Source organism: Lemur catta, chromosome 9 (genome assembly GCF_020740605.2).
Source record: "Lemur catta isolate mLemCat1 chromosome 9, mLemCat1.pri, whole genome shotgun sequence".
In the NCBI taxonomy this organism is placed as follows: Eukaryota; Metazoa; Chordata; class Mammalia; order Primates; family Lemuridae; genus Lemur; species Lemur catta.
In genome coordinates this window covers 96,850,113-96,858,640 of record NC_059136.1, presented here as the reverse complement: position 1 = coordinate 96,858,640, position 8,528 = coordinate 96,850,113, and positions in this window count along the sequence as shown.

Sequence of the window (8,528 nt, the reverse complement as noted above, 5' to 3'; positions counted from 1 at the left end):
CAAAACATGTCATTTTCCTATTGATGAAATGGATTTTTCCTTGTTATGATTTTAATATATAATATGAATTTAATCAATATGAAACATTTTTATGTGATTATATATTATCTGTTCTTTTTTTGGTAATGAAGTTAGTAATAATGAGAAAATGTATAAAAATACATCTTACCGTTTTTGACCCATTGAATAAATAAAGTTTTGTGCATTAGAAAGGGTATTATTTATTATTCCCTTACTAATTTTTTAAGAGATGGAGTCTTGCTATGTTGTCCAGGCTGATCTTGAACTCCAGGGCTCAAGTGATCCTCCTGCCTCGGCCTCCCAAAGTGCTGAGATTATGGGTTTGAGCCACCACACCTGTCCCCTAATTTTGAATCAGCAGTGTATCAGAGGTCCTTTTCGGAGTGGACGAAGGGGGAAGGAGTAGTGTGTGGATGTACGTGTGTACATATGTGTGTATGCGTGTGCACGCGAGCGGGTGAGGGTGTGCCCATCTCCTCTGACTGCTTCCTCCTGATCTATACCACGTTCACAGTCCAGCAGCAAAGTGCTTTATAAAAATGTTAAATATTAATGTTTTCATTCTTATAATATGAAGAGAATAAAGAAGAAAAAAGCAAAATGCCAATAACTCCCCTTGACTTGGTAAAGTTTGTTTTGACCATTCTAATTTGTATTGATTTGGAATCAGTTAATCTTCAAACAAGTCATAGTCAAATAGTGTCATGCTGTTTCTCGCTAGTTACAGAGACGCTGTCCCACAGCGGTTACAGTGGAGGTCTTCCCTTGCGGGCTATTGAAGCCTCAGTGCGTGTGCCCAGCCTCCCTCTGTGCCCTACCGCTTTTCTCCCTAGGTTCTGTGCCCTCCATCCCCAGCCCAGCTCCATAGCTTGGCCTGTTGCTCGTCTAGCTGGTTGATCTCAGTTTGAGAGTGCTTTTTGACCAGAACTGTGGCTGGTTTACTAGGTCACCACTTCCTGCTGGTATTTACTCTCCAGTATTTGACCCACAAATTGAGTGAGACCATCTGCAACCTCCTCTAGTTTCCAAGGGACCAACAGCCAGGCCCATCGAATGAGAGAGATGAAACTTCAGTGATCACTGGGCTGATATACATAGTTTTTTTAATTTTTAATTTTTTAAAAATTTATTTATTTATTTTGAGACAGAGTCTCGCTTTGTTGCCCGGGCTAGAGTGAGTGCCGTGGCATCAGCCTAGCTCACAGCAACCTCAAACTCCTGGGCTTAAGTGATTCTACTGCCTTAGCCTCCCGAGTAGCTGGGACTACAGGCATGTGCCACCATGCCCGGCTAATTTTTTCTATATATATTTTTAGTTGTCCATATAATTTCTTTGTATTTTTAGTAGAGACGAGGTCTCGCTCAGGCTGGTCTCGAACTCCTGACCTCGAGCAATCCACCCACCTCGGCCTCCTAGAGGGCTAGGATTACAGGCGTGAGCCACCGCGCCCGGCTAAAATTTATTTTTTTAAATTTCAGCATATTGTGGGGGTACAAATGTTTAGGCTACATATATTGCCTTTGCCCCATCTGAGTCAGAAGTTCAAGAATGTCCATTATAGTTTTAAGTCACTGAAGGCATTTGGATCTTTTTGTCTTTGTTTAAAAGTTTAATACTTTGTTCATCATAGATATTTTGCAATCATTTTGATTTTTAAAATATGACATTAAAATACTATTTATCTTGATGACTGAGTTTTTTTTTTTTGGCCTAAGGCCAGTGTTTCACCCACCCGGCCTAGGCTCAGCCATGTCTGGATCTAGATCTGAACCAGGCTCGAACTCCTGATCTCGGCCTTTCTGGCTCTGTGAGCCTTCCCTTGTTCTGATCCTCCATGGAAGCTCCCAGCCTCTGCCTAGTCCTTGCTTCACTTGGACTTCCTGCTCTTGTTGTCCTGCACTTTGCCCGGACACATCTCCAGAGCCCTGGCTGTCCTGACCATGACCACAGGAGAGGGCATCCCTGACTCTGCCCATGGTAGTCCCTGCAGTACCAGGCGGGGCTCAGCCAGAGAACAGGAACTGATAGGAGACAGACGTGTCAAGTGATTTCTCGTGAGGCGTTGGTTCACGTGATAGTGCGGCTGAGCAGGCAAGCCCAAATCCACAGGGCAGGACTTAGGGGAAGGGCAGCGGGGCATTTTGGGGGTGATGGTGGTGGGATTCCTTCTTCCTCAGGCAAGCCTCAGCCCCAGCCTCTCCCACCCAGATGTTCTAGGATAACCTCCCTTACCTATGGGCAACTTTGTGGATTAAATCATGTGTGCAAAGGACATTCATAGCAGCACCAAGAAGCAGATTGGAGAAACTGAGGGCTGTAGCTTTGCCAGGTTGACACATAAAATTAACCATACCAGTCCTCATGGGTTTCTGGTTAGGCTCTGCTTTGCGTAGGGTTCCCTGTAAGAGCAGTCGCTCAGAAAATTCAGTATGTTATTTAAAAACAAAGTTTCTCAAAGGAGAGGGTGTACTTTGAACACGCTCTAAGTCTGGTGGGAGAGCCTTACAATATAAGGTTTGTTTTTTAAAAAAACAGCTCTTGGCATAACCATGGCACGTCCTGACACTTTAGGTTAATTGCTTCAAATTTGGAACATATTTTCATACAGAAAGAAGAAGAAAAAACATAAAGGAGTCAAGGCTAGTTTCAAAATCCATTTGCCATGTGACACAGCCCAACTCTTTCCCCGGCTGGGGCACAAGCTGGAAACAAGGGGAGGGTTCGGCTCCGCTTTCCTGTAGGACTCACCACTAGGGGACAGACCAGGACCCTCAGTCGTCCTCTGGCAGGGACCCTGCTTGCTCCTGGGATGCCCAGGTCCCTCCACGCCAGGACCTCATTCCGCCTCCCGACATCTGCCCTGTGCCCGCCGTGCTGGGACCCTGCTCTCCTGTCTCTGGCCCCCGGACTCAACTCTCCAATTTCCTTCCTGCTGTGCGCCCTGCAGGCCTTGGCCATCTTAGCGCTCCGGGAGAGAGGATCTCAGCTCAAATGACCAGCCAGGGAGGGTCGCTCCCACCCCGGCCCCGGCCTGTGGAATTTTCCTTGAGAGCTGGAGCCACCGCAGCAACGACCGCTCACGCCAGTCAGGGAGAGTTCCCCGGAGGGCTCTGGCCCTGCCGTGGCTTGTAGCCTTGTCTTTACTGGGTCTGACGCCGGGATCAGCGCAGGCAGGGACATTACCCAGGGTCTGGAAGGTAGGCTCAAGGGGCGGTGACATGTCAAGGGGCGGGGGACTGCAAATAAATACCGGCTATGGGTTTTTATTCAATATTCCATATAACCCAATAGTACATTTAATTTTGAAATAGGTACCCCGTGTTGGTTAAACATTTTGTCATTGTTTTACATGAGCATATATCGCATCTTCTAGAAAGAGGTACAAAATATAATATAATTCCATTTTTAGAAATCCCAGTTGGTCATCTTCTCCTTTATAACTGAGGCCGTGCGGATTGTTGAAGCAGTTTTGCAGCGTCGTCTGATGGTGACGCAGAGAGGGGCTCTGACCCTGCCCCTCCGCGGCTGCGGGCCACCGGGCGGCACCCTCGAGGCGTCTGCGGGGCTCCAGGAGTGACCGTGCACCGGCGTCCGGAGCCTGCGGACAGAGAGGGCGAGAAGCAGCCGGGAGACTTAAGGCAGAGCGGAAGCCTGGATCTGAAAACTAAGAGAACAAATGCAGGGTCAGGAGAGGCCGTTGGAGCCACGCGGACCTGGGTCCGGAGTCTCAGCTCTGCCACTGACTGAGAGGTTTTCTGTTGGGAGTGTTTTTAAATCTGTAAGAGAGAGATAATAATATCTACGTCATAAACTTCTTTTGATTAAAAAATGATACCCACATCTGCACCTGGTGGGTATTCCATAAATAGTAATTGTCATTATAAGGACTATTGTATGGGGTTACAAGTCATCGAATACGCAGCGTTTGATCAACACTCAATCTCGCCGGTGGGGTGGCTCACGCCTGTAATCCTAGCACTCTGGGAGGCTCAGGCGGGAGGATCGCTTAAACTCAAGAGTTCAAGACCAGCCTGAGCAAGAGCAAGACCCCATCTTTACTAAAAAAAATAGAAAAATTATCTGGGAGTCTTGGCATGCCTGTAGTCCCAGCTACTCCGGAGGCTGAAGCAGGAGGATCCCTTGAGCTCAGGAATTTGAGGTTGCTGTGAGCTATGAAGATGCCACTGCATTCTGCCAGGGGTGACTGAGTAAGACTGTCTCAAAAGAAAAACAAAACCAAAACCAATCCATGATGGCTATTGCTTTTATTGGTAGAAATAATGACGTTACTACTACTAGAACTACTAATACAGCAACCAAGGGAGAAGTGCATGAAATAATGAGAAATTTGTTTGTGACGTGCCGTGGTGGAGGACAGAGCGACTGCTTTGGTAGGACATACGCTTTCACTGGGTCAGACGTGGGTGTGGGTTAAGCCAATTACAAAAAGAACACACTGACATTTACAGAATTCAGGCAAAGCTCAAACAAAGGCAGTGTGGCTCCGGTGTATGTGAGAAGGGCCTGTCAGAGATGAGGTCATTTGCACTTCTGATTTGACGCAGCAAAACAAAAACGCGTGATTTTGACAAGATCTAAGATGAAGACTGCTGAAGTAGATTAGCTCTGGTGTGACCTCAGGCAGAATTTGTTGTTTGTGATAAAGGAAGATAGCCTCCTGCCTGTGCGCGTCTGTGTTTGCGTGGGGTGGTGGGTGAATGGGGAGAGTTGAGGGAAATCAGTTCCATTTATAAATGAAATTCTCTGGGATGTGGCCAGGACACATGGAGACACCACCATTTCTCATATGGGAGCAGTCATGATCAGCTGAGCCTGACATACTGCATAATGGTGAGAGAAGGCACATTGCTGCACTATGAATTTCTTTTGCCAGATAGGCCTGTTGCTGCTGTATCCATTTACACTGCGGCATTTTTACACAGGTCTCACCTGATTTTGGTTAAACCCCAAAGCAACACACCATCACCTACCATGGGCTGCCCATGGTTTTCTTCCTTTACACCCCCGGTTCCTGATCCTTGTGGTGAAGTCTGTTGCTAAGGACTCCAGTGTGGCCTCAGGACATCCCTGGGTGATATCACTCTGGATTAAAAGGAAGGAGAACTGGTAGGTTCCTTTGCAGTTAGCAACAATCACCAGGCGCATGTGGTCTGCCACCTGCCTGGAGCTCAGTCCCTCACCTGTGCAGCTGTGCTTTCGCTTTGCAGATGCAAATCACCCATCAGTGTTTGGTTTTTTTTTTCAGGAACCATTTTCTCTAATTTCTCTGTAGCGTTTGGATGTTTCCTGTTGGATACCTGCTTATCTGATTTTGCATTCACTGCATCATACAGATTCTCTGTCGCTCTCATATCCTTCTTTCTATCTGCTTCTGTCTGCTTTCCCCAGATGCGCAGCTCACGAGGTTCTGTCCTTACCTACTGCGCTTCTCTCCAGCCCTGCCGCAGGGAAATCACTCCTTCTCACCGTGCCAGGAATTATCTGGACACGCACAATTCACAGAGCACAGCCAGCCTCCCGTCATTCCGGAGCTCAGGTTGTACCTTCTCAACTTCCTCTGCATTCAGAGATGTTCTCTCCCTTCCCTAGACGCTCATGGCTAAACAGTACACACGATTTCCTTTCCTTTCCACATCCAGCATACTTTCTGTTACAGAATTCTCAGTTTGAGTGGCCAGGTATCATCAGCATTCAAGGCGTCCAGTCTTGAACCTCAAAATCATCATCTGTGGCTTCTCCCTTCCTTCTACCCCTGTACCTACTCAAACCTTCTGTCAACTTTTCTTCCATCTGGCTCTCCCTTTCTGCACCCACTAGTTTCCATGTTGGCAGCTCATGCTGGTACATCCTGTAGAGTGCCCCACCTCTAGGCTCTCTCCCCTGCGCACAGGCATCGGGCCTGTGGATAATACACACTGCAGAGACCCTGCCGTATACATCTCTAGGCTTCCCCAGTGCACTGAGCACAATGCCTTTGGAAACACAGGCACTTGATAAATGTTTGTGTAATGAACAGGTAAATAGAGGTCCGCTAGGCAGCAGCCACTTCTGAAGCAGGAGTGGCAACCGTGATAGGAAAAGATCGCTGCTGCAATTTACAAATGCTCTTCTGCTGAAAATGAACAAGAAGATTAAGCTATAAATATTCTTCTTGGGTAATTAAACAGAACAAAAGGTAATAACTGTTAGAATAAAATGCAATCACATTTTAATAGGTTCTGAAAATTAAACAGGCTTTCTGGCGATAGATCTTAAAACATTTCCATTACCCGTATGAGAGAGCATTAATTTCTGAAGACTCACAAATGGCCCAGACCTTTGTATTACATTGAAATCATTACCATGGAGCCTGAAAATTATATCTTTGGTATTAAGGAGCAAAACACAGCACTCTTAAATATTAGATGCTGTTGGGCCTGGCATTTGATGTTACCTCACTTACTAAACTAGTAAGTTACCTTGTTACTGCTTTATGAATCCTAGCAGAAGACACAAGACTCTTGGGCCAGACGCGAAGGACGTTATTACTCACAGCACAGCCAGTGGAATGATTTTCATTGGTTCCCTTGCCCTCAAAGGGGCTGAACAGCCCAGAAGGGTGCTGCGCATGGGGTGAGTTGTGTTACAGGAGAGCAGCACTGAACTTGGGACCCAGAGGGAGGCATTAGCCACATTTCAAGATTGTTCACTACAGACACAACCCAGAGAAGTGGCTTGGGTAAAGACAGTCAGGGCCTTGCATTCTTGACAGACCCAGAAAGAACCTGTAAGGCTGTCTAAGGCCATGGTGGATTCCTCTCCCAAGGTAGTTTAGCTAAGAATTGATATTCAAAGTAACAAGGGTATCATTCTTAGCTTTCTGAATTTAGAATGTAGACTATTAGGATTGGTCGATGAATGTCCTTTGTGCAAAAGGAAACTTGGAGATCAGAAAAATTAATACTTCGTAGCAATACACAGAAATACAGAGTGTGAGGAAAGGAAAATGTAAGTTATAACTGGATGTTTTTCCTCAACGGAAATATTTTTCAATGCATCGTAATGAGGCAAATGAAATTCTCTTTCTTTAGCATAAGATTTGAGACCTTTGAAAAATCTCTTCCATAATTAGTCTTAAAAGCCCATGGCTATCAGACTGCAGCAGAATCTGACATGATCTCAATCATTACCACTAACAACATTTATCTATTGAACTCTTTACTGCATGGTGAACATTATGTTAGTGATGCACATTCAAAAAAGATAGAAAATCTCTTTCTTCAAAAGACATACAGTTGAGTTTGGTCAGCATTATTAGTCACAGGTCCCATCATCTAGTCTAGTACCTTTGTGCATTAAAGGAATATATTAAAGCACACTGGTAGCTCACAGAACCTCCGAGAGGGCCTGAGAACCAGGCAGGGATGCTGCATCGCCAGAAAATGTGCAGTGAGGAGCATCCCAGCCAGCGGAAATCACACTGCAAGGTGCTCTGGCAGAACAGCGCTGCAGCCCCGGCCCATGGCTTGGCACCCGTGGTGCTGGGGACCAGACCCCGGACCCCCTGCCATGGCTGCCTCAGAAGCCTCTCTTCATGGCAGCTGCTTCCTCTGTTTGCTCACTTCTGCTTCTAAGTTGTGTGTTGTGCTGCCTAATTGTGGAAGCTAGCTCTCATATTGAACCTAGCAACCAAGGACTCAGGGAAACTGAAATTTAGCTCTATGTGATGCAGACAGACAGGCTAGGAGGGCGGTTGGCAGAGGTGAGCCAGTCTTCAGCCTCTGCCATCAGTAGGGAGGACATACAAGTAGCACTAGTGGCAGGCAGTTATCAGACGGCTGAGAAAGGACTGCAGTAGTGTATGCCGATGCTCAGTGTGTGGAGATCAGCACTGTCCAATGGAAACACGTCGTAAGCCACAAATGTGAGTTTACATTCTCTAGTAACCACATAAAAAGTAATAAGAAAAGGTGAAATTAATTTTATTAGCATAATTTAACCCAGTATATCCAGAATATTATTATTTTAACATGAAATCAATATAAAATTAATAAAGTATTTTACATTTTTAAATATTAAGTTCAAAATCTGTTGTGTATTTTTCCCTTATAGCACCTCTCAATTTGCACCAGCACGTTTCAGATGCCCCACAGAGCAGGGGCACTGCTGCCACGCTGGCGGCACAGTTATAAAGAATGCGGGGGAGCTCAGAGAGAGGGGGTCAGTGAGCCTCAGGGTAGTGGAGCAGAGCTTGGAAAGTGGGACTGCAATGGTCTGAAATAATGTTAGAACTTACAGAAGTTTGAAAATGGAAAATAATATGGCAGGTGTCAAGGTTGGATATTTCCAGAGGTCCCAAAAGGCTTCACCAGAGTAGTTAGTTACCCTTGCTGGATTTGTCATGGTTGAAGTCCGACCCTCGGAGGCAAATGCCTCGTGGCCAACCTCAGAACACTGATACATGGAATCAAAAGACCATTTTTTAAAATTAAAGTTTTTATTTTGA